The following is a 27,159-nucleotide window of genomic DNA, read 5'->3' on the forward strand; positions in this document are numbered from 1 at the left end:
TTTTTGGCTGTGATTTACCCCTGCTCGACCTTGTGGACAGGGAAATACATTTCACTTATTCGTCTTTTACATTGCTGGGTGCCATTCACCAATTTTTGGCTGTGATATACCCCTGCTCTACCTAGTAGACAGGGAAATACATTTCACTAATTTGTCTGTTACATTGTCGGGTGAATTTTACAAATTTTTGGCTGTGATATACCCCTGCTCTACATAGTGGACAGGGAAATACACTTCAGTAATTTGTCTGTTACATTGTCGTGTGAAATCGACCAATTTGTGGCATTTAAATACCCCTACTCTACCTTGTGGACAGGGAAATACATTCCACTTATTCCTCTGTTACATTTTTGGGTGACATTCAACAAATTTTGGCTGTGATTTACCCCTAATCTACCTAGTGGACAGGGAATCACATTTCAGTAATTTATCTGTTACATTGTCAGTTGAAATTCACACATTTTTGGCTGTGATATACCCCTGCTGTACCTAGTGAACAAGGAAATACATTTCAATAATTTGTCTGTTACATTGTTTGGTGACATTCACCAATTTTTGGCTGTGATATAACCCTGCTCTGCAAAGTGGACAGGGAAATACATTTCACTAATTCGTCTGTTACATTGTTGGGTGAAATTCACCAATTTTTGGCTGTGATATACCCCTGCTATATATAGTGGACAGGAAAATACATTTCACTAATTTGTCTGTTGCATTGTTGGGTGATATTCACCAATTTTTGTCTTTGATATAACCCTGCTCTACATAGTGGACAGGGAAATACATTTCACTTTTTTATCTGTTACATTGTTGGGTGTTATTCACCAATTTTTGGCTGTGATATACTCTTGCTCTACCTAGTGGACAGGGAAATACATTTTAGTAATTCATCTGTAACATTGTCGGGTGAAATTCACCAATTTTTGGCTGTGATATACCCCTGCTCTACCTTGTGGACAGGGAAATACATTTCACTTTTTTATCTGTTACATTGTTGGGTGACATTCACCAATTTTTGGCTGTGCTATACCCCTGCTCTACCTAGTAGACAGGGAAATACATTTCACTAATATGTCTGTTACATTGTCGGGTGAATTTCACCAATTTTTGGCTGTGATATACCTCTGCTCTACATAGTGGACAGGGAAATACACTTGACAAATTCGTCTGTTACATTGTTGTGTGAAATTCACCAATTTTTGGCTGTGATCTAACCTTGCTATACCAAGTGGACAGGGAAATACATTTCACTAATTCGTCTGTTACATTGTTGTGTGACATTCACCAATTTTTGTCTTTGATATAACCCTGCTCTACGTAGTGGACAGGGAAATACATTTCACTAATTGGTCTGTAATATTGTCGGGTGAAATTCACAAATTTTTGGCTATAATATACCCCTGCTCTACCTTGTGGACAGGGAAATACATTTTACTTATTCATCTGTCACATTGTTGGGTGACATACACCAATTTTTGGCTGTGATATACCCCTGCTCTACCTAGTGGACAGGGAAATACATTTCAGTAATTCATCTGTTACATTGTCAGGTGAAATTCACCAATTTTTGGCTGTGATATACCCCTGCTATATATAGTGGACAGGAAAATACATTTCACTAATTTGTCTGTTGCATTGTTGGGTGATATTCACCAATTTTTGTCTTTGATATAACCCTGCTCTACATAGTGGACAGGGAAATACATTTCACTTTTTTATCTGTTACATTGTTGGGTGTTATTCACCAATTTTTGGCTGTGATATACTCTTGCTCTACCTAGTGGACAGGGAAATACATTTTAGTAATTCATCTGTAACATTGTCGGGTGAAATTCACCAATTTTTGGCTGTGATATACCCCTGCTCTACCTTGTGGACAGGGAAATACATTTCACTTTTTTATCTGTTACATTGTTGGGTGACATTCACCAATTTTTGGCTGTGCTATACCCCTGCTCTACCTAGTAGACAGGGAAATACATTTCACTAATATGTCTGTTACATTGTCGGGTGAATTTCACCAATTTTTGGCTGTGATATACCTCTGCTCTACATAGTGGACAGGGAAATACACTTGACAAATTCGTCTGTTACATTGTTGTGTGAAATTCACCAATTTTTGGCTGTGATCTAACCTTGCTATACCAAGTGGACAGGGAAATACATTTCACTAATTCGTCTGTTACATTGTTGTGTGACATTCACCAATTTTTGTCTTTGATATAACCCTGCTCTACGTAGTGGACAGGGAAATACATTTCACTAATTGGTCTGTAATATTGTCGGGTGAAATTCACAAATTTTTGGCTATAATATACCCCTGCTCTACCTTGTGGACAGGGAAATACATTTTACTTATTCATCTGTCACATTGTTGGGTGACATACACCAATTTTTGGCTGTGATATACCCCTGCTCTACCTAGTGGACAGGGAAATACATTTCAGTAATTCATCTGTTACATTGTCAGGTGAAATTCACAAATTTTTGGCTGTGATATACCCCTGCTCTACCTTGTGGACAGGGAAATACATTTCATTTATTAATCTGTTACATTGTTGGGTGACATTAACCAATTTTTGGCTGTGATATACACCTGCTCTACCTAGTAGACAGTGAAATACATTTCACTAATTTGTCTGTTACATTGTCGGGTGAAATTCACCAATGTTTGGCTATGATATACCGCTGCTCTACCTTGTGGAAAGGGAAATACATTTCACGTATTCGTCTGTTACATTGTTGGGTGACATTTACCTATTTTTGGCTGTGATATACCCCTGCTCTACATACTGGACAGGGAAATACATTTAACTAATTCGTCTGTTACATTGTTTGGTAAATACACAAATTTTTTGCTGTGATATACACCTGCTCTACCTTGTGGACAGGGAAATACATTTCACTAATTTGTCTGTTACATTTTTGGGTGAAATTCACAAATTTTTGGCTGTGATATACCCCTGCTCTACATAGTGGACAGGGAAATACATTTCACTAATTCATCTGTTACATTGTTGGGTGACAAATGCTCATCTTTTGCGCTAGAAATTACATTTGCGGCTTACACTGTATTTAGGACAGTACGAATGGTGAGGCCAAAACAAGTACAGATGATAGTAGATTGGGTGGCTGACAGTGCCTCCCGTTCCATCACATTGTCTCCCATCCAGTCCCCTGCTGAAAGATCAGAGTTGGCACCTACAGCCCATCGCCATCTGTCTTTCAACTCACCCCCTTGCAAATCAGGCAAGCAGTCTGAGCCCCAAGTCATGCTTCAGACTCTTATACTTTTTGTTGACTCTGCTGGCAGAGTTTCCATGGGCCATCCACATAGCCCTGCTCCAGAAGTGGAAGACATTGAGTGCACTGATGCCCAACCACTTATGTTTCAGGATGAGGACATGGGAATACCACCGCAGCACGTCTCTGATTATGATGAAACACAGGTGCCAACTGCTGCGGCTTTCTGCCGTGTTCAGACCGACAAGGAGGGCAGGGGTAAAGAGTGGGTGGAAGATGATGTGGAGGATGATGAGGTACTAGACCCCACATGGAATCAAGGTCATGCAAGTGACGTGTGCAGTTTTGAGGAAGAGGCGGTGGTCGCACAGAGGCACCAGCACAGCAAAAGAGGGAGCAGGGTGCAAAATTGTCTGTTACATTATCAGGTGACATTTTACCATTCATACAAACCCCTGCTCTGCATAGGTGACAGGGAACTAATTTTTGTAAAATTGTCTGTACAATTGGTGGGTGACATGAACCTAGTTTTGCCGTAAATAAACCCCTGCTCTGAATAGGTGACAGGGACATAAATTTCTAAAATTCGTCTTAAATTGACGCGCGTCCCCTCCTTTCATTCGATCCTTCAGCTTTAACAACTTGACCCGCATTTCACTCTATCACATTTCTGCCATTGACCTCCCTTGGATGTGGTATCCCTTTCTCAGGCTCTCTCTCCAGCATGGAACCCTGAATCCCTGTACCCGTGATCACCATGGTAGGCGCATAAAAGAACATTGAAAGTTGATAGAGAAGATATCCAATTGTATCATGGACGTCACGGGGTTGTGCGATCAGGTAGAAGTTATCTAGAGTGAACAAAGTGGCACAGGGCCTCTCCTGTCTAACGTTTCCAAATCCAAAATACCCCAGTGACATTCTATGTAATTTTGTATTAATCATTACAATAACAGGGCATCTTAAGAGTCCTATATTGTTATTTATTGTCACTACCTCCCCGAGTCGGGAGTGTGTAATTGCTGCGCGCCCCCTCCTTTACTTGGATGCTTCTGCTTCAATAATTTGTCCCACATTTCCGCTCGATCACATTTCATTTCATCCATTGACCTCCCTTGGATGTGGTATCCCTTTCTCAGGCTCCCTCTCCGGCATGGAACCCTAATTCCCCGTTACCCATGATCACCATGGTAGGCACATAAAAGAACCTCGAAAGTTGATAGGGAAGATATTCAATTGGATCAAGGCTGTCACGGGGACATGCAACATTGTTGAGCAGTATGTGTGCACATGCCTGCCTACACGTACTGACTGATGGTTCTGCCCCCTTATACTTCTGGATCTCCAAATTGGGCACATGGCCTGAGCTTGCCCTTTACGCCTTGGAGGTGTTGGCCTGCCCAGCAGCCAGTGTATTGTCTGAACATTTGTTTAGCACGGCAGAAGTGCAGCCAATGTGGACAAGCTCACGTTTATTAAAATGAACCAGGCAGGGATCCCACAAAACTTGTCCGTACCTTGTGCAGAATAAACATGTATACCGGCCTCACACAGCCATTGTTGCACTCCAGCACACTTACTCTTTGTTTTATTTTTTATATTTCCCAATATTTTGGGGTCTACCCAAATTTGAACAAAAAGAATAAAAATAAAATAAAGAACAAAACCAAAAACCAGTGTTAGCTACCTCCTCCTCCTCCACTGCCTCTTCCACCTACACCGCCACTTTCACCTCCTCCTCAACCCCCTACTCCATAAGGACCTCCTCCTCCTAGGTCAAGATTATTATTTTTTATTTTTACATATTTTATGTTATTTTAAGTCATTTCCCTATCCACATTTGTTTGCAGAGCACTTGCCATGCTCTTAACCACATTTTGCTGTCTTTTGCAGCCCTTTCCATGACTTTTTTAGAGGAATTTTAGTGCTCCAAAGTTCCAGTTCCTATTGACTTCAATGTGGTTCGGGTTCGGGGTCAAGTTCGGGTCCCGAACTCAAACTTTCTTGTGAAGTTCGGCCGAACCCGTTGAACCCGAACATCCAGGTGTCCGCTCAACTCTAGTTATTAATGGTTGTGTCTAAAACACTAATCTTAATAAATGACCCTCTCTCTGTTTATTTTTACAGTATGGATCCATGAATAAGCTGCTGGGGCCACAGCATGTGACATAGCTGGACTTTATATTTATTCTATTGCTGGACTTTATATTTATTCTATTGCATTTTATTTTAATTATTGTTACCGGTCTTTTTATTATATGTATATTGGTATATGTGCCTTTATTTTCTCAACATAATTTTTACATTTATTTAGATATATGTGAGGGCACCAGATATAGTCACTCGGCATTACCCATTTTGTGGTTGCAGTATCACATATGTTAAAATACAGTGCATCAAAATTGAACTAGTTGAGTATATGGAGTGGTACAGGCACTCTATCACCTGAAGCTGCAGAGAAGTGTTTTTATAGGTAGATGTTAATGTTGCAGAAATGCAGTGTTTTAATAGAGTGTGCGCTGAGACATATGTATGATAAAATATATTTATTTAGTTAATAGGGCATATAAAAAGCGGTGAAAAATTTGCATGAATTCCTAAAAATAGGTTAAAAAGTAAAAAAGGGTTGGAAAGGATAAAAAAAAGTTAAAAAATTAAAAATAGTAAAAAATTGTCTGATTGCAGATGAGGGGTATACAGTATATAGTCCTGTAGGTGTAGTTCATTTATATATAGTATCCCAGTAAATCTCCCATGTAGAGATACCAGATGTGGGAGGTGGGGTGGGTTCCACTCTCTGTGTGTTTAGACAAGGTGTATCCCCTGTGATCCACTTTACTTATTTTGATCTGTTGTGGTTTGGGGGAGCCTTTTAGTGTGTAAAAAAAAAGTATTTCACCTGGTCTCATAGTTTCAGACAATTTACCGTATCCCCATCGTCTCTTTCCCCCTGTGGGTCAGCGTGCTGGGACGGCGTTCTCTGTCCCGGCCTGGAGTAAGTCCTGCAGACTGCGGCTTGCTTACGGATAGTGAGTCACGTGTCTGCCGGTGGGTCACGTGACTGGTGTCCGGCTGGAGTTCAAATCTTTTTGGCGCGCTGCCAGTTGATACAGCTAAACCTCAAAGTTCGTGTGGTATGATGTGGTTTCTCTAGGGATAATGCAGTAGGTCAGATGCATTTCGAAGCTGGCTGCTTCTTCATCAGTGGCTTAGCATTATCCCTGGTGTATGCGTCTTTTTATACCCACTTTATGGGTGTGGCCATGTTACTAATTGGAGTTGGGTAAAAGGTGGACCTGATTCCCATATTAGATGGGTCCTTGGGTATTTCTCACATTGGTAGTGGTATTGGCGAAAAAAATAGAGAACAATAAACTCTTTATAGCGAAAAAATGAATGGATATATGGTGTGTCGCTGTGTGTGTGGTATATTTTATGAAAACAGCTGAGTTTGTTTGGGTATAAAGTTCATTCTTCTATAAATTTTAGCTTGGAGAGGGTTTGCTCATTCTATTGGTGGTCCACTTCTGTCATGTAGATCTATTTAGGTTTGATGTTTTTAAAAAAAAGCAGATGCGTTTTAGTTGCGTTTCTGGTGTGTTTTGTGTCCCTGCTTTATCTATCTATCTATCTATTAATTCTGATGGGGGTGAGACTGAATGTCATTTTAGAGGACTATTTATGTTTTTTTGTATTTAGTGTTTTTCTGTGCAGTGATTCTATCTGGTACATATAGTGAAGGAGGGGGGGTTGTAGATATTTGAAGGTCAAGTCTATTTCGACTTAGAGGTGATATCTTTATTCTGCTAGTAGTCTGCTTCTGTCAGTTGTATTTCTTGGGTTTAGATGTATACAAAGCGCAGTGGTATTTTTGTGGCGATTTCGCTGTGCTATTAGTGCGTTTTGTGTTTCCTTGTTTATATCGATATAGGCCTCCACAGTCACCGGACCTGAACCCAATCGAGATGGTTTGGGGTGAGCTGGACCGCAGAGTGAAGGCAAAAGGGCCAACAAGTGCTAAGCATCTCTGGGAACTCCTTCAAGACTGTTGGAAGACCATTTCAGGGGACTACCTCTTGAAGCTCATCAAGAGAATGCCAAGAGTGTGCAAAGCAGTAATCCAAGCAAAAGGTGGCTACTTTGAAGAACCTAGAATATGACATATTTTCAGTTGTTTCACACTTGTTTGTTATGTATATAATTCCACATGTGTTAATTCATAGTTGTGATGCCTTCATAGTCATGAAAATAAAGAAAACTCTTTGAATGAGAAGGTGTGTCCAAACTTTTGGTCTGTACTGTACTTTGGTAGTTTCTTTAGGGAATTTCGTTGTTTTGCAGTTATTGCAAGTGCCGCATCGAAAGAAGCCATTCAGATTTAGCCAGTTATTGGATTCTTTTGTTCTTGTTTTCTTACATGTAGGGGCAATTTTGAGGCCTAGATTTGGGACCTTTGTGTATGTTATTTTTGGTTTTTGGCTGAGCATTGGTCCTATGATCTTATCTCACAGTAGGTGGGGCCAATGTTTGTTAATTATTTTCTCTATATTTTTGAAAAGGCTGTTAAAAGGGAGGATAATCCGTAGTGTCTCGTCAATATCTGAGTTGGGTGGTTTTGTAGTGAAGAAGGATTTCCTTTCCTTTTTTTTGACTTTTTGGAGGAAGTGTTGATTGTTTCTGCGGGGTACTGTTTAATCTGTAGTTGTTTGCTTAGTTGTTGTGCTTCGAGTTTGAATTGATCGTTATGAGTACAGTTTATTTTCAAACATCTGAATTGGCTGGTTTGGTATGTTTGTCAACCACCTGGGGAGGTGGCAGCTGGAAAATAGTATATAGCTGTTTTTGGCAGTTGGTTTCTGGTATGTTTTACAGATGAGGTTCTGGTCTTTTTTCTTGATTGTGATATCTAGGAAGTCAACAGTTTCTTTACTAATATGTGTAGTGAAATGTAGATTTTTATCATTATGGTTGATCTCTTGTATGAATGTGTTTAATTCTTCTTCTGATCTGTTCCAAATGAAGATTATATCATCAATGTATCTTCGCCAGAGCACCAGGCTCACCCCCAGCTTTGGTGATATAACCTCTTCCTCCCATTGAGCCATAAAGAGATTGGCATAGCTGGGGGCGAACCTGGTGCCAATGGCTGTTCCCCTGGTTTGTAGATAGAAGTTTGAATCATAGTGAAAATAGCTATGTAAGAGTATATATTCTACGCTTTGTATTAGAAACTCTATTTGTTGTGTATGTATGTTGCCACTCTGTTGTAGTCTATCTTCCATTGCATCACTCCCTTGTTTGTGGTCTATTATCGTGTATAGTGAACTGATATCCAGTGTGCGTACAATCCAGTGATCTTCCCTGTGTATCTTTTCTAATGTTTTTATTATGTCCGTGGTATCCTTGATGTATGATGGTGCACAAGTTACAATTGGTTGGAGAATTCTGTCTACATATTGGGATAGGTTATAGAGGAAATTGATCCGATGCCCGAAATGATGGGTCTATCTGGGGGATTGTTGGGGTTTTTGCGAATTTTGGGAAGGTAATAGAAAATGGGTATTCTTTGCTGGGTTTTCCCGTTGTCTAAGCCTTTTTTGCAGAATCTAGCTAGTCCTTCTAGAAAGTCATTAGTGGGGTCCTTTTTTAAAATTTTATAGGTGTTATTATCGCATAGTTGTCTTGTGCATTCTCGGCTGTAGTTGCTAGTATCTTGTATAACAATTGCCCCTCCTTTTTCTGCTGGTCTTATGACAATATTTTCTGATTTCTGTAGTTGTGTGATAGTATCTATTTCTCGTTTTGATAAATTGTTCTTAGTTGTCTTGGTTTAGAATTTTATAAGGTCTGATTCTATCCCTTTACGGAAGGTCGCTATTTCTTGGCTAATTTCTTGCCTTGGGTATTTATTTGATTTCAGTTTCAAGGTTGTGTGTTGATATTTGGGTGGGTCTTTATTCATTACTTGGATAGGTTTTTTTGTGTAATATTTCTTTAGACAGATCTTCCTGAGGAATTTCTCTATGCCGATATATGTACTGAATTTGTCTAGTGTTGCCGTGGTGGGGAAATTTTAACCCTTTGTTGAGTAGTTGTTTTTGAGGGTCTGTTAGTGTCACTTTACTTAGATTGATCACTATGTCGTCTTCTAGTGTTGTGTCCGAAATCTTCTCGGTGTGTTTCTTTCGTCCACCTCTATGTGTCTTTTTCTGTTGGTGTAGGGATACCGTGGTCTGTGGTGTTGTTCCCTGTCTGGTGACTGGGTTTGTTTCCAGTGGTGGGTGTTCCGTGGGTGATTTTCCCTGTGTGTTTGTGCTGGTGAAGGGTTTCTCATGTGATTTTCTCCATTGTACCTGTGTCTTAGGTTGTATCCGTGAGTGGGGGATTGGTGTCTCTCTGTTCTTGTTCACCTTTGTTGATGTCGAATAGGTCGATTTAGTGTCTGGTGGTGCAGTGGAGTCCGGTCTAAAAAATGTGGATTATTAAGTGTTTCAAATCGATTAGTCACTGGTATCTCGTGTATTGTTGAGTGTTCGGTTGTGTTCTTGTCTGTGTTGTTTGTCTGAACATTGGGGTGGTTTCTCTGTATCTGTTCTGTATCTCTAGTGTCTTGCTTTTGGTCAGTTCTGGATGGTCGAAGTTTTCATTTTTTTTTGGTAATGATATCTAATTCTAGTCTTTCTAGACTTTTACAAATGTGGGACTGCCACTCATTATATTCATCATTTTGGATGAATGTATCAATACAGGTTCTGATGTTATTTATCTGTTCGATAGTCTCTTGTAGAATTTCTGATCTCCTTTTGATGATCATGTGAACTAGTGTGGTGGATTGTTTGTGTAAGAAGTCATTCTATTCCCTGTTGAAATCATCATTGTTCAAGTCTGATGCGGGACTTTTGGTTAGAAGGAGGCCTTTGGGGATCAGGTCATTTTCCAGATATTGGTTCAGTGACCTGATTTCCCATTTTTGTCTCAGTTGTTTATGTAGTAAATTTTCTAGATAACTAAATGTTTCCCTCATTGATTTGGTGGGTTTGTCTAATAGGGTAGTCTCGTCCTCATTGTCAAATATGAAGTCCTCTACTTTTTTGCATTTGCTTTCTATGCAGCTCCAGATGTCCATGTTGTTGCCCAGGGGAGCACTGCCAAGGGGTAAAGTGTAAGGACAGTGTTTAAGCTACAGTGGATATAAAAAGTCTACACACCCCTGTCAGAAATGTCAGGTTTCTGTGCTGTAAAAAAAAAGAGACAAAGATAAATAATTTCAGAACCTTTTCCACCTTTGATGTGACCTATAAACTGTACCACTCAATTGAAAAACAAACTGAAATCTTTTAGGTGGAGGGAAGAAAAAAAAGGGGGTTTGCATAAGTGTGCACACCCTTTTATAACTGGGGATGTAGCTTTGTTCAGAATTAAGCAATCACATTCCAAAATCATGTTAAATAGGAGTATACACCTGCCATCTTTTAAAGTGCCTCTGATTAACCCCAAATATAGTTCAGCTACTCTAGTTGGTCTTTCCTGAAATTTTCTTAGTCGGATCCCACAACAAAAGCCATGCTCCACAGAGAGCTTCTAAAGCATCAGAGGGATCTCGTTGTTAAAAGGTATCAGTCAGGAGAATGGTACAAAAGAATTTCTAAGGCATTAGATATACCATGGAACACAGTGAAGACAATCATCATCAAGTGGAAAAAATATGGCACAACAGTGACATTACCAAGAACTGGATGTCCCTCCAAAATTGATGAAAAGATGAGAAGAAAACTGGTCTGGAAAGCTACCAAGAGGCATACAGCAACATTAAAGGAGCTGCAGGAATATCTGGCAAGTACTGGCTGTGTGGTACATGTGACAACAATCTCCCATATTCTTCATATGTCTGGGCTATGGGGTAGAGTGGCAAGACAAAAGCCTTTTCTTACGAAGAAAAACATCCAAGCCAGGCTACATTTTGCCAAAACACATCTGAAGTCTCCCAAAAGCATGTGGGAAAGGTGTTATGGTCTGATGAAACCAAGGTTGATCTTTTGGCCATAATTCCAAAAGATATGTTTGGCGCAAAAACAACAATGCACATCACCAAAAGAACACAATACCCACAGTAAAGCATGATGGTGGCAGCATCATGCTTTGGGGCTGTTTTTCTTCAGCTGTAACTGGGGCCTTAGTTAAGCTAGAGGGAATTATGAACAGTTCCAAATACCAGTGAATATTGGCACAAAACCTTCAGGCTTCTGCTAGAAAGCTGGACATGAAGAGGAACTTTATCTTTCAGCATGACAACGACCCAAAGCACACATCCAAATCAACAAAGGAATGGCTTCACCATAATAAGATGAAAGTTTTGGAATGGCCCAGACCTGAATCCGATTGAAAATTTGTGGGGTGATCTGAAGAGGGCTGTGCACAGGAGATGCCCTCGCAATCTGATAGATTTAGAGTGTTTTTGCAATAAAGAGTGGGCAAATCTTGCCAAGTCAAAATGTACCATGCTGATAGACTCATACCCAAAAAGACTGAGTGTTGTAATAAAATCAAAAGGTGCTTCCACAAAGTATTAGTTTAAGGGTGTGCACACTTATGCAACCATATTATTTTATTTTTATATTTTTTCTTCCCTCTACCTAAAAGATTTCAGTTTGTTTTTCAATTGAGTTGTACAGTTTAAAATGATTTATCTTTGTCAATTTTTTTTTACATCACAGAAACCTGACATTTTAACAGGGGTGTGTAGACTTTTTATATCCACTGTGATGAGTGAATCACTTCTAAATTAACCTGATTTTCTTTTTTTCGATAGATACAGTTGAGTTAGTTGGTTAGGGTGAGATGGTAAGATTTTTTATTATGAACGGTGCCGAGTATGCATTAGGTGTATAGTAAGTCAATATCCCTTTGGGTTTCTGTGAAAAATATATTAACATTAGAACATCTTACATCTGCTGGCATCAGATAGGCTTAGGAAAACTGATTTGAATATCTTTTCCAGAAAACCAAAGGTGCATTGCCTGGTCTACAATACTCTGCACATATACTACGCATACTAGGTACTCTCCATAATGAGAGAGTACCACCTATGCTTTCTCTCTAGCTCTCTCTCACACACAGCAACTTTTTGGGTCTGAACCAAACTGCAAAATTTGCCAAACCTAATCTCAAAAGGTTTGCTTAATGTGTGTATATATATATATATATATATATATATATAATCCAAAACACATCTGTGTATATATATATATATATATATATACAGTTGCAAGAAAAAGTATGTGAACCCTTTGGAATTATATGGATTTCTGCACAAATTGGTCATACAATGTGATCTGATCTTCATCAAAGTCACAACAATAGACAATCACAGTCTGCTTAAACTAATAACACACAAAGAATTAAATGTTACATGTTTTTATTGAACACACCATGTAAACATTCACAGTGCAGGTGGAAAAAGCATGTGAACCCCTAGACTAATGACATCTCCAGGAGCTAATTGGAGTGAGGTGTCAGCCATCTGGAGTCCAATCAATGAGATTAGATTGGAGGTGTTGGTTACAGCTGCCCTGCCCTAAAAAAAAACACACACCAGTTCTGGGTTTGCTTTTCACAAGAAGCATTGCCTAATGTGAATGATGCCTCGCACAAAAGAGCTCTCAGAAGACCTACGATTAAGAATTGTTGACTTGCATAAAGCTGGAAAGGGTTATAAAAGTATCTCCAAAAGCCTTGCTGTTTATCAGTCCACGGTAAGACTAATTGTCTATAAATGAAGAACGTTCAGCCCTGCTGCTACTCTCCCTAGGAGTGGCCGTCCTGTAAAGATGACTGCAAGAGCACAGCGCAGACTGCTCAATGAAGTGAAGAAGAATCCTAAAGTGTCAGCTAAAGACTTACAAAAGTCTCTGGCATATGCTAACATCCCTAAAAAACTAAACAAGAATGAATTTAATGAGAGGATACCACAGAGGAAGACACTGCTGTCCAAAAAAAAAACATTGCTGCACGTTTACAGTTTGCACATGAGCAACTGGATGTTCCACAGCAGTACTGGCAAAATATTCTGTGGACAGATGAAACCAAAGTTGAGTTGTTTTGAAGAAACACACAACACTATGTGTGGAGAAAAAGAGGCACAGCACAACATCAAAACCTCATCCCAACTGTGAAGTATAGTGGTGTGGGCATCATGGTTTGGGGCTGCTTTGCTGCATCAGGGCCTGGACGGATTGCTATAATTGAAGAAAAAATGAATTTCCAAGTTTATCAAGACATTTTGCAGGAGAACTTAAGGCCATCTGTCCACCAGCTGAAGCTCAACAGAAGATGGGTGTTGCAACAGGAAAACGACCCAAAGCATAGAAGTAAATCAACAACTGTCACGACCGCTACCCCAGCAGCAGTCGTGTCGCACCAGACGGAGGGGAAGGTGGACCCTTATCTACGGATGGGAATAGTATGGCCACCCCTGACTAACTCTAAGCTGGCACCTGTCTGTCCTGATACCCTAGACGGGGTGTGAACCCGTGCGGCGAGCAGGATGCCTAAACCCTCAGTCGCCCTAAAAAGGCCTAGAGTGGGGAAAGGCCGGTGGGAGCACTAGTCACCATCACTCATGTCTAGGAGAACAGCAGGGGAAGACAGCAACAAACAAACTATAGCAGAGATAGACTTATCCAGTCACGAGCAGAGAAGGCGATCCCAATCACGAAAGTCCACGCCGGACAAGAGCTCCACAGCAACACCATCAAACGATCTCCTTCAAAGGTCAGAATAGAACTGGAAGTAAGGACTATATCTGGCAATGACTGCAAGTAAAAGTGAAACTAATATAGTAGCTGGGAGTGGCAGACAGGACTCACCTGAGAAGGATGCCTACAAACTCCCAGTCAGGACAAAAAGGTTCACAAGGCAAAACCCAGATGACATACCCTGAACCACGGAGCAAACTAACAAGCTATCGCGAGTAGCAAGTCGCTGCGACCTTCTCCTCCCAGACCTGTCTGGATCAGTCACAGTCGTGACAGTACCCCCCTTTCTACGAGGGGCCCCTGGACCCTCAAGACCAGGCCTCTCCGGATGGGAGCTATGAAAAGCCCGAATGAGTCTGTCCGCTTTTATCTCTGATGCTGGAACCCACATTCTCTCTTCGGAACCATAACCTTTCCAGTGCACCAGGTACTGAAGAGAGCGGCGAACATATCGTGAATCAACAATCTTTTCTACCTGAAACTCAAGACTGCCATCAACAACCACCGGTGGAGGCGGTAGTGGCAATGGTTCAGGAGGTTCTACATATCTCTTAAGCAGAGATCTGTGGAAGACATTATGGATCCTTAGAGTCTGAGGTAGCTCCAGACGAAAAGCCACCGGGTTAATGATCTTAATTACCCTATAAGGACCAATAAATCTCGGACCTAATTTCCACGAGGGAACCTTCAACTTGATATTTCTGGTAGACAACCACACCAAGTCATTCACCCCAAGGTCCGGACCTTTAGAGCGCTTCCTATCAGCCGCACGTTTGTATCTACCACCAATTCTCTTCAAACTTTCTTGCACACTCTGCCACACTGAAGAAAGTGAAGACGCAAATCATTCCTCCTCGGGAATCCCAGACGGCCCCCCCTCACTAAACGTACAAAACTGAGGATGGAAACCATACGCACCAAAAAATGGTGACTTATCGGTGGATACTTGATGACGATTATTAATGGCAAACTCAGCTAACGGTAAATAAGATGACCATTCCTCCTGATTTTCGGAAACAAAGCATCTCAAATATGTCTCTAGGTTTTGATTGGTACGTTCAGTCTGACCATTGGACTGTGGATGGAAAGATGAAGAAAACGACAGATGAACCCCTAAACGAGAACAAAAAGCTTTCCAAAATTTAGAAACGAATTGGGTACCACGATCCGAAACAATATCGGAAGGGACTCCGTGAAGCTTCACGATGTGGTCAATAAAAACCTGAGCCAGTGTGTTAGCATTAGGCAATGCGGCAAGAGCAATAAAGTGCACCATTTTACTGAATCTGTCAACAACTACAAGAATAACAGTCTTCCCCGCTGATACTGGTAGATCCGTAATGAAATCCATTGAAAGGTGCGTCCAAGGCCTGTTGGGGATGGCCAGAGGTAAAAGACGCCCTGCCGGACGAGTATGATCTACCTTAGAACGAGCACAGGTAGCACATGCAGACACAAAATTCAACACCTCCTGGCGCCATTTAGGCCACCAGAACCGACGTGACACTAACTCAGAGGTTGCCCTACTACCTGGGTGTCCTGCCAGTGTGGAGTTATGGTGTTCTTTTAGTATCTCCAGTCGTAAATTTTCTGGCACAAACAGTTTACCCGAGGGGCAGGAGGCCGGGGCGTCCCCCTGAGCTTCCAACACCCTCCCCTCTAAACCTGAGTGTAATGCAGAGACCACCACCCCCTTTTGCAAAATGGGCTCTGGTACCTCAACATCACCCCCTCCAGGAAAACTTTGAGACAATGCATCCGCCTTAGTATTTTTTGCCCCCGGGCGATAGGTTATTACAAAATTAAACCTAGTAAAAAATAACAACCACCGAGCCTGTCTAGGGGTGAGATGTTTAGCAGACTCCAGATATAATAAGTTTTTGTGATCAGTAATCACCGTGACGGGATGAACCGCCCCCTCCAAAAAATGACGCCACTCCTCAAAAGCCAACTTAATAGCCAAAAGTTCCCTGTTGCCAATATCATAGTTCCTTTCTGCAGTAGACAATTTCTTCGAAAAGAAAGCACACAGGCGCCATTCACCAGGGGACGGGCCCTGAGATAGTACCGCTTCCACCCCCACCTCTGATGCGTCAACCTCTACAATAAAAGGAAGCGAGACATCTGGCTGTACGAGAATAGGGGCCGAGGTGAATCTCTCCTTCAGAGATGCAAAGGCCGTTTTGGCTGCATGTGACCATTTGGAAAAATTGGATCCCTTACGGGTCATGTCCGTCAGTGGTTTGACCACCAAGGAATAGTTCTTTATAAACTTTCTATAAAAATTGGCAAACCCCAGGAAGCGTTGCAATGCCTTCAGGTTCTCAGGCAGATCCCAGTCTATAATCGCCCAGACTTTCTCTGGATCCATGCGGAAACCTGAATCTGACAACACATACCCCAGAAATGGCAGTTCTTTTACGGCGAACACACATTTTTCTAACTTAGCAAACAATTTGTTGGCCCTTAATATCTGCAGCACTTGTCTCACATGGATCTTATGTGTATCCAGATCCGGAGAATAGACCAGGATGTTATCAAGATATATCACAACAAATCTCCCGATAAGGTGACTAAAAATATTGTTGACAAAATGTTGGAACACCGCAGGCGCATTAGTAAGACCAAATGGCATGACCATATTTTTATAATGCCCTTCTGGAGTATTAAAAGCCGTCTTCCACTAATCCCCCTCTTTGATGCGAACCAGGTTATAGGCTCCTCTGAGATCCATTTTGGAGAACCATTTAGCACCAGCAACCTGATTAAAGAGGTCGGGAATGAGAGGAAGAGGATAGGGATCTCGGATAGTTATCCGGTTTAATTCCCGGAAATCCAGGCAAGGACGTAGGCCCCCATCTTTCTTTTTAACGAAAAAGAACCCTGCAGCCACAGGTGAAGAAGAGGGTCTGATGTGTCTCTTAGCCAAACTCTCCGAAATATAATCTTTCATAGCCTTCCTCTCCTGGCCGGAAAGATTGTATAACCGGGTTTTAGGTAGTTTGGAACCCAGGTAGTAGATTAATCTGGCAATCATATGGACGATGAGGTGGTAACCCCTGACAACCCTTCTCAGAGAACACATCCATAAAATCTGACAGAAAGGCAGGTAAAGATGTTACAGAGAGTGTAGAGCACCTACTACTCAAGCAGTTGTCCTTACAATGTTCACTCCACTTCCACAATCTCCCCGGCCCGCCAATCCACCACCGTGAATCCACCAAGTTGACCCCCGCCCCACTGTCCAAAAATACGGAACAGATCTCAGTCTTATTGCCCGCCTCAACGGTAGCGGACAACAAAAACTGAGACATGCGTATGGAGGAAACGAATACGCCCAGACTGTTATCCTCCGCACAATCTGGGGACTCTAGTTTTCCGGCGGCTCCTTTGTTTGTGGTCATTTACAAAATGACCCCTCCCCCCACAACGAAAACAAACCTCTGACCTACAGCGGAACTTAGGAGGATTCACCTGTCTAGTGGCGCCCCCTATTTGCATTGGTTCGACTGGATCATAACAAACCGATCCCTGCCCTATAGAGGCCTCCGTAAAATTTAATAGTCTCTCCCTGAGTCGTCTGTCGATTCTTATGGACAGAGACATAGCAGCCTCCAGAGACCCAGAGACCTCGTATACCGCCAGCGCGTCTTTTAATTTTTCAGACAACCCCTGGCAGAACTGACTCCTAAGGGCCGAGTCGTTCCATAACGTATCAGTGGCCCACCTACGGAATTCGGAACAATATACACTGCTCAAAAAAAAAAGGGAACACAAAAATAACACATCCTAGATCTGAATTAATTAAATATTCTTCTGAAATACTTTGTTCTTTACATAGTTGAATGTGCTGACAACAAAATCACACAAAAATAAAAAAATGGAAATCAAATTTTTAACCCATGGAGTTCTGGATTTGGAGTCACACTCAAAATCAAAGTGGAAAAACACACTACAGGCTGATCCAACTTTGATGTAATGTCCTTAAAACAAGTCAAAATGAGGCTCAGTAGTGTATGCGGCCTCCACGTGCCTGTATGACCTCCCTACAACGCCTGTGCATGCTCCTGATGAGGTAGCGGACGGTCTCCTGAGGGATCTCCTCCCAGACCTGGACTAAAGCATCTGCCAACTCCTGGACAGTCTGTGGTGCAACGTGACGTTGGTGGATAGAGCGAGACATGATGTCCCAGATGTGCTCAATTGGATTCAGGTCTGGGGAACGGGCGGGCCAGTCCATAGCATCAATGCCTTTGTCTTGCAGGAACTGCTGACACACTCCAGCCACATGAGGTCTAGCATTGTCTTGCATTAGGAGGAACCCAGGGCCAACCGCACCAGCATATGGTCTCACAAGGGGTCTGAGGATCTCATCTCGGTACCTAATGGCAGTCAGGCTACCTCTGGCGAGCACATGGAGGGCTGTGCGGCCCTCCAAAGAAATGCCACCCCACACCATTACTGACCCAATGCCAAACCGGTCATGCTGGAGGATGTTGCAGGCAGCAGAACGTTCTCCACGGCGTCTCAAGGCTCTGTCACGTCTGTCACATGTGCTCAGTGTGAACCTGCTTTCATCTGTGAAGAGCACAGGGCGCCGGTGGCGAATTTGCCAATCTTGGTGTTCTCTGGAAATGCCAAACGTCCTGCACGGTGTTGGGCTGTAAGCACAACCCCCACCTGTGGACGTCAGGCCCTCATATCACCCTCATGGAGTCTGTTTCTGACCGTTTGAGCAGACACATGCACATTTGTGGCCTGCTGGAGGTCATTTTGCAGTGCTCTGGCAGTGCTCCTCCTGTTCCACCTTGCACAAATGCGGAGGTAGCGGTCCTGCTGCTGGGTTGTTGCCCTCCTACGGCCTCCTCCACGTCTCCTGATGTACTGGCCTGTCTCCTGGTAGCGCCTCCATGCTCCTTGCAGGATAGAAATTACAATACCCACCCGTTGTTCCTCACCGCCGGAGGATCTAGGGCTTAACCTGAAGAACAATTTGCAAGCTTCTCTAAAGGTTACAAATTGGTCTCTCCCTCCTGAGAACCTATCAGGTAAAGCCACTTTTGGCTCAGGAGTACCTTGGTTTCCCGTAGCAACGGTGGAACCCAAGGATGGCTGCTGCTGCTGCAGCACTGTTGCTTTTAATCCTGCCACTTCAAGGGATAATCCCTGTAATTGTTTCGCCAAAACCGTAACCGGATCCATAGTGGAACAGAAAAATACAAAGCAAAACAGCAAGCAAAAAAAAAAAAGGAAATGTCATTTTTTATTTTTTTTTAAAAGGCCAGATATACTGTCACGACCGCTACCCCAGCAGCAGTCGTGTCGCACCAGACGGAGGGGAAGGGGGACCCTTATCTACGGATGGGAATAGTATGGCCACCCCTGACTAACCCTAAGCTGGCACCTGTCTGTCCTGATACCCTAGACGGGGTGTGAACCCGTGCGGCGAGCAGGATGCCTAAACCCTCAGTCGCCCTAAAAAGGGCAATGGGAGCCCGATGGGAGCACTAGTCACCATCACTCATGTCTAGGAGAACAGCAGGGGAAGACAGCAACAAACAAACTATATCAGAGATAGACTTATCCAGTCACGAGCAGAGAAGGCGATCCCAATCACGACAGTCCACGCCGGACAAGAGCTCCACAGCAACACCATCAAACGATCTCCTTCAAAGGTCAGAATAGAACTGGAAGTAAGGACTATATCTGGCAATGACTGCAAGTGAAAGTGAAACTAATATAGTAGCTGGGAGTGGCAGACAGGACTCACCTGAGAAGGATGCCTACAAACTCCCAGTCAGGACAAAAAGGTTCACAAGGCAAAACCCAGATGACATACCCTGAACCACGAAGCAAACTCACAAGCTATCGCGAGTAGCAAGTCGCTGCGACCTTCTCCTCCCAGACCTGTCTGGATCAGTCAGTCGTGACAACAACAGAATGGCTTAAACAGAAGAAAATACGCCTTCTGGAGTGGCCCAGTCAGAGTCCTGACCTCACCCCGATTGAGATGATGTGGCATGACCTCAAGAAAGCGGACATCCCAAGAATATTGCTGAACTGAAACAGTTCTGTAAAGAGGAATGGTCAAGAATTGCTCCTGACCGTTGTGCACGTCTGATCTGCAACTACAGGAAACGTTTGGTTGAAGTTATTGCTGCCAAAGGAGGTTCAACCAGTTATTAAATCCAAGGGTTCACATACTTTATCCACCTGCACTGTGAATGTTTACATGGTGTGTTCAATAAAAACATGGTAACATTTAACTCTTTGTGTGTTATTAGTTTAAGCAGACTGTGATTGTCTATTGTTGTGACTTTAATGAAGATCAGATTACATTTTATGACCAATTTGTGCAGAAATCTATATCATTCCAAAGGGTTCACATACTTTTTCTTGCAACTCATATATATATATATATATATATATATATATATATATATATAGCATGCTTGGTGAATAAAGCTTCTTTTTACTTCTTCACGACTCGGATGTGCTGCGGATTTCATTTTTTCTACATTATTTGGAGGTGGATCGCCTACTCAGCCGCTGGCACTCCGTTTGTACTACTTTGACAGTGGTGCTGCCCACATTTCTTTTTTTATTTCTTTTTTTATTATATATATATATATATATATATATATATATATAGTAGGACGGCGCAAGGGTCCGTCATTGACGGAAGGTACGTGTCACCGAGGTTCCTGGCCTCGGTGAGATAGGAACTGGTAATTTTGTGTGTCAGCCGCAGCTAGTGCTCGCTGACACTGTTTTTACTTAGTGTGGCTGTAAAGTCGATTTGGGCCGGTTCTTATTGGGAGCAGTCAAAGAGCAGGGTGGCTGTTCCCCATGTTCCAGGCCAGGTTTTGGGCTGGGATTTAAAAACCCAGCCAGCAGCTCAGCTGGGTGTGGAATGATCCTCCAGGTGATAGTGGAGCTGTGGAAGCTCTGTGTTTGGGAGCTGAGGAGTTCCGCCATGCTACAAGGCTGAGAGCCGCATGAGAGCCGCCTGCTGGGAGTCAGGTGCCCTAAAGCCTGCTGTGAACTGCCACGTGACATGTTTTATTCTGTGGACTCTTGGTGTGTGAATTAACACCAGGACTCTTGCTGTGTGAATTAACACCAGGACCCTGCAAAATATTGTTTTTTTTTTCTGCCTTTTTGTGTGAATAAACCCTGAATTTTTGCTTTTCAACCGTGGTCTTGCCTCTGTATTGCGTCAGCTTACCCTGCCTACCAGAGCAAATCCCTACTATATATATATATATATATATATATATATACATACACTCACCTAAAGAATTATTAGGAACACCTGTTCTATTTCTCATTAATGCAATTATCTAGTCAACCAATCACATGGCAGTTGCTTCAATGCATTTAGGGGGGTGGTCCTGGTCAAGACAATCTCCTGAACTCCAAACTGAATGTCAGAATGGGAAAGAAAGGTGATTTAAGCAATTTTGAGCGTGGCATGGTTGTTGGTGCCAGACGGACCGGTCTGAGTATTTTACAATCTGCTTAGTTACTGGGATTTTCACGCACAATCATTTCTAGGGTTTACAAAGAATGGTGTGAAAAACATGAAGGGCGGAGCTAGCTGCAGAGCTGTTCAGAAGCAGCTTATGTGAGCTCTGCTGAAAAAGCTGCTATATAAAGCTAAAATTCAGTGAAAAACTGATATATTCGGCCTACTGCACCCTGGTAAGCACCGGACTATATTAGTGCGCCCATAAGGGTAGCAGGAGCCGTGCCCCCCCCCCCGCGGCTTTTGTGCCTCCCGCCGCCGAAGCTAACAGAGATCATTATTATGAAACTGGATCATCTTAAGGAGTAAAAGAAGAAAGCCGGATAACCTACGATTTAACAGCAACGCTGTCTGTGGGTTCAGCTGCACTAGAAACCGGCGAATGTAGATCCGGCCGTGAATCGCGGCTGGTCTGAAAAGCAAAGATCATCAAGTTCCCCCCTTTCTGATGCCTCTCTACAAATAATCGCTGGAGCGGTAAGTGCCCTGGGCCATTCCCCTCAAAGAGGCAGCTAAATAGAAGGAATCAGGGGGACTATTGCTTACCCCAGCAAACACCACCAGCATTAGGCAGAAGGGATCCGGCAGTCATTCCAACAAGCAGATCCATCCGCCGGCCTGAAATAGGCGTGAAATTCAAATCACTCCACACAAATAGCCTCCATAGCATTGACTCTGCTTAGAAATAAAGCTTGCCGAATGTAAAATAAATTGAAGGCACAGCAGTGCAATAGTGACAGGGCACATAACCCCCCCTACAAACACCTAAAAGTTTAAATTTGGAAGAAGTGGTGAGAGCGGAGGCTTTCAGATTTAAAGAGACAGTGTCATACTTGGAATTATAACACAAAATGACAGAAGTTTTCTAGTTGCAACATTTGAGGCCTTAAAACATAAAAAAGAAAAAAGGGAAAAGATAAATTCAGAGCGAGATGGTCTAACCTCGCTACTCTAACCAATATTCACCCTAATAGCGTGGCATATTAGCCTGACTTAACCAAGATGGTAAAAATAGGTGGCTCCAAAGCTGGGGAGGCAGCTGGTCATCAAAAATTAAATCCAACAAATGGAGAGATGGATAAATTTTTGAAAAAGGCAGCCGCAACTTTTGCAGCCAGAGAACACAAAATGGCGCCAGACACCCCGAACGCCTCAAGCCGTAAACAGGCGGAAATTCCGGCCCAAGAATGGGAAAGTGGAGAAGAAATAGACAACCTCCCCATCTCCAGATCTTTCCTGAAAGAAGCCCTGGCGTCTTCGCTATCCTCTGCACTAGAGCCTATCAGCTCTGACCTATCATCCATTAAACTTGATGTAAGGCAGATAGGGAGAAGAGTAGAGACCCTGGAAGAAAACCAGACAAGCGTCATTCAACATCAGAAAGTGGTTACAAATAGCCTCTCCCTGGTTCAGAAAAATCTCAATAGCATATACAGCGCAATTGAAGACCAGGAAAACAGAGGAAGACGTAACAACCTTTGCTTCCGTGGCATCCCCGAATCTGTAACCGCAGGAGATCTCCCTTGCACAGTAGTACAGATATGCCTCATGCTTCTGGGACCTGACACAGCCCACAAAGTTATCCTGGAGAGGGCCCATAGGGCTTTGAAACCAAGACCTGCACCGTCTGAAGCCCCCAGGGATGTGATCTGCAAGTTCCTGGCATTCCCAGTGAAGGAAGCGATCATGTATAAAGCAAGATCCGGAGGCCCCATACAATGGGGAGGAAAAGACATCCTCATTTTCCAAGACCTGGCCCAGTCTACCCTGAGGAAGAGAAGAGCACTTAAACCTCTTACAGACTGGCTTAGGTCCAAGAAGATTCTCTACCGTTGGTCCTTTCTTTTTGGGATCTCCTTTATGTTTGAAGGACGCAGACTGTCTATCACCTCACATCAGGGCTTAGAGTCAATATATGATCTGCTAGGATGCGGTCCTCTAAACGTCCAAAATTGGGACCCGGTTCAGGACCTCCTAGAACTTCCAGAAATACCCAATATGGATCCTTGGGAAAAACAGCGAACACCGAAATCTTAAAGACACAGGAAAAACACCCGAGGTCCATGTCCAAGACGTCTACAAGTGGACAATTGATATCCAATTAATTACCACTAAGTATACACTGCTAAAAGTATATTGATTCAACTTTTCTGCATTTCGCTTTAACTGCTCTTCTGTCTATCCTAACTCCCTCTCCTGTCAATTTGCTTCTATAGAGATATGGTATACTCCCTATAGTCACACACCTATTGTTCCCAGATGGTTACTAACCTCTTTATAGGGTGAACCTATTGATACCTAACTCATTCCTCCCCCCCTCCTTCCTTCCCCCCTACTCCCCCTACTCTCCCTACCTGGTACTCCAGGGTTCTAAACCCACTTCCTACTATTACTTAATTTACCTCCAAAAGTTATGTTGTTGTATTATCCAGCAATGGCTCGTACACTAACCCGGGCATATTGCTCATTTCTTGTTCATGTTATTATTGGTTTAAAGGGACACCGCAACTCTAGACAGAATCTGTGTAACGAGGACGACTCAAGTCATATAGATGGGTCGGTGGCTCCTCTGGAGGCTGGAGACTTGGAATCCACCCACACATCAGTAGCACGTATGAGACATTTCTTCTTACTTTTGCCATGACAGAGCTCAAAATTTCCTCATACAATGTCAAAGGCTTCAAGTCTCCTTCCAAAAGAGCCCAAAATTTTCTCTTTACTAAAAAAGGAGAATTTCTCCATCATTTTCCTTCAAGAAACACATTACCAATCTGAACACTACCCTAACCTCTCTTTTTCTAGTTTCCCAGTGTGGTATCACAGTGGATCTGAGTCTTCAGCCTCCAGGGGAGTAAGCATAGGATTCAAAAAAGGTAATCCATTCCAATATAGCTCACACATTCAGGATCCCGACGGCCGTTACATAATGGTGAAAGGTACTCTTGCTAATCAGATATATACATTCATCAACATTTATGCCCCTAATACTCATCAACACAAATGGTTTTCTTCCCTCTCCCCAATTGTGGAAAAATTTAAAGAAGGGATAGTCGTTATGGGCGGGGACTTTAACATTTCACTGGATCCCACTCTGGACTCCACCTCACAAAAATCCGCTCTATCCCAAAAAAATCTCAGGATTATCTGCAAACAATTCCATTCACTTCAATTGGTGGATGCATGGAGAATTTTAAACCCCTTATGTAGAGATTATACTTTCTATTCCAATATGCATCATTCATACCATAGATTAGACTATTTATTTATCTCTAAAGAACACCTCCAGTAATGCACCAATACTAAAATTGGATCCATACACTTGTCAGACCACTCCCCCATTTACCTAAAGATTTCCATCCCCCAAAACACGCCAAAAACATTCAAATGGAGATTAAACGAGCAACTAATTAATATCACCGATCTTAAAAAACAAGTACAAAACTACCTAGAGGAATATTTTCTCCTAAATGCCATTCCCGAAACCTCCCCTCATGTAGTGTGGGATGCTCACAAAGCCTATATAAGAGGACAGTTTATTAAACTTGGAACTCAACAAAAAAAAAAGAGAAATGCAAAGATAGAACAACTTCTCTCGGAAATCCAGAAAATAGAGGAGATCCACAAAAAATCCCTTCTAGTCTCAAACCTCTCCCAACTTAAAGGGAGTCTGTCACCTCCATATGGCCATATACAGTGCTTACATGGCTCTGTAGCACACCTATACAGAATTGTAACGGTACCTTTGTCTTTGTCTTTAGATTTGCACCAGCAGGAAAAACTGAGTTTAATTCATATGCAAATGAGCACTCGCAAGTGCTTAGGGAGGAGTTCAGTGTGTAGGTGCCCAGGCTGCTCTGCCTTCTTTTCACTTCACTCCTCAGCCTCTGCCTTTGCCCGCCCTCCAAGTCTCTTGCCTCATCGATAGGTCCGGACTTGAGGGCGGGGAAAGGCAGAGACTGGGGAGGAGTAAAGTGAATAGAAGGCAGAGCAGCCTGGGCTCCTACACACTGAACTCCTCCCTGGGCACTTGCGAGTGCTCATTTGCATATGAATTAAACTCAGTTTTTCCTGCTGGTGCAAATCTAAAGACAAAGACAAAGGTACCGTTACAATCCTGTATAGGTGTGCTACAGAGCCATGTAAGCACTGTATATGGCCATATGGAGGTGACAGACTCCCTTTAACGATCTTAGATCAGAACTAAAAAACCTCCTCAATACCAAATCAGCCAGACTTTACTTACACTCCCAATTTAAATACTTCGCTCATGGCAACAAAGCTTCCAAGCTAATGATGGGCCTCATAAAAAAGAGTAAAGTCCAAAACCATATTAGCAAAATTAATAAAAAAGAAGGAGGTACGGCCATATCTTCTAAAGACATTGCTCTTCAGTTTCAAGAGTACTACCAATCTCTGTACAACATCCCACAAAATAGGTTAAAAGACAAAAACTCTCCAATCCCAGTATCCATTGACTCCTTCCTTAATGCTATCACCCTTACCAGACTGACTGAAATGCAAAAATCAGCCCTCATTGCTCCATTCAAATCGGAAGAAATAAATAAAACTATAAAAAATCTCCCAAATGGTAAGGCCCCGGGCCCAGATGGTCTCCCGACTCTTTACTATCGCTCCTTTAGTAATACCCTCACTCCATATCTGCTACAGATCTGTAATAATTCCCTTCTAGGTCTACCCCTCACAACTGATATGACTAAAGCCCATATTACCATTCTTCCCAAGGAGGGTAAAGACCCATCCCAGTGCTCAAGTTACCGCCCCATATCCCTGCTAAATCTTGATTAAAAAATTCTTGCTAAAATGTTAGCTAACCGTCTTGCTCCATTTCTTCCAGATTTGATCCATAGAGATCAAACAGGGTTTGTGAGAGGCCGTGAGGGGAAAGACAACACTGCAAGAATCCTCAATGCCATCTACCACGCAAAAAAGAAAGGTATCCCCCTGACATTGCTAAGCACTGATGCGGAGAAAGCATTTGACAGGGTCAACTGGAATTTCATGCGCTGTGCAATGAACAAGTTTGACTTCCCTACCCCATTTATAGAAGCCACTTTTGCTATGTATTCTAATGCCTCCGCATCAGTGCTGGTAATTGACACAATATCTCCCCCGTTTGCTATTAAAAATGGCACGAGGCAAGGCTGTCCCCTATCCCCCCTTTTATTCGTACTATCGATGGAACCACTTCTACAGACCATCAGACAAGATATAAAAATAGCGGGGATAAAAATGGGTAAACAAGAACACAAAACCGCGGCATTTGCGGATGACCTTTTAATCCTTACCACAAACCCACAAACTTCCTTAACTGTCATCTACAATATACTAGAACGGTTCAGTCCTCTGTCCAATTTTAAAATTAATATGAACAAATCTCAGGCCATGGGCATAGGCGTCCCCATATCTATGAAAAATTCCCTAAAAACTAAATCTCCCTTTAATTGGGATAACCCTTATATCACCTACTTAGGAATAAAAATAGGCCCTGATCCCAACAATCTTTTCAATCTTAACTATACCCCATTACTTCAGTCTATTTCTGACCAACTAAAACATTTAGATCTCCAGACGCTGTCGTGGTTCGGCAGGAAAAACTTAGTCACTTCTCTGATC

The sequence above is a fragment of the Bufo bufo genome, chromosome 3 (assembly GCF_905171765.1).
Source record: "Bufo bufo chromosome 3, aBufBuf1.1, whole genome shotgun sequence".
NCBI lineage: Eukaryota > Metazoa > Chordata > Amphibia > Anura > Bufonidae > Bufo > Bufo bufo.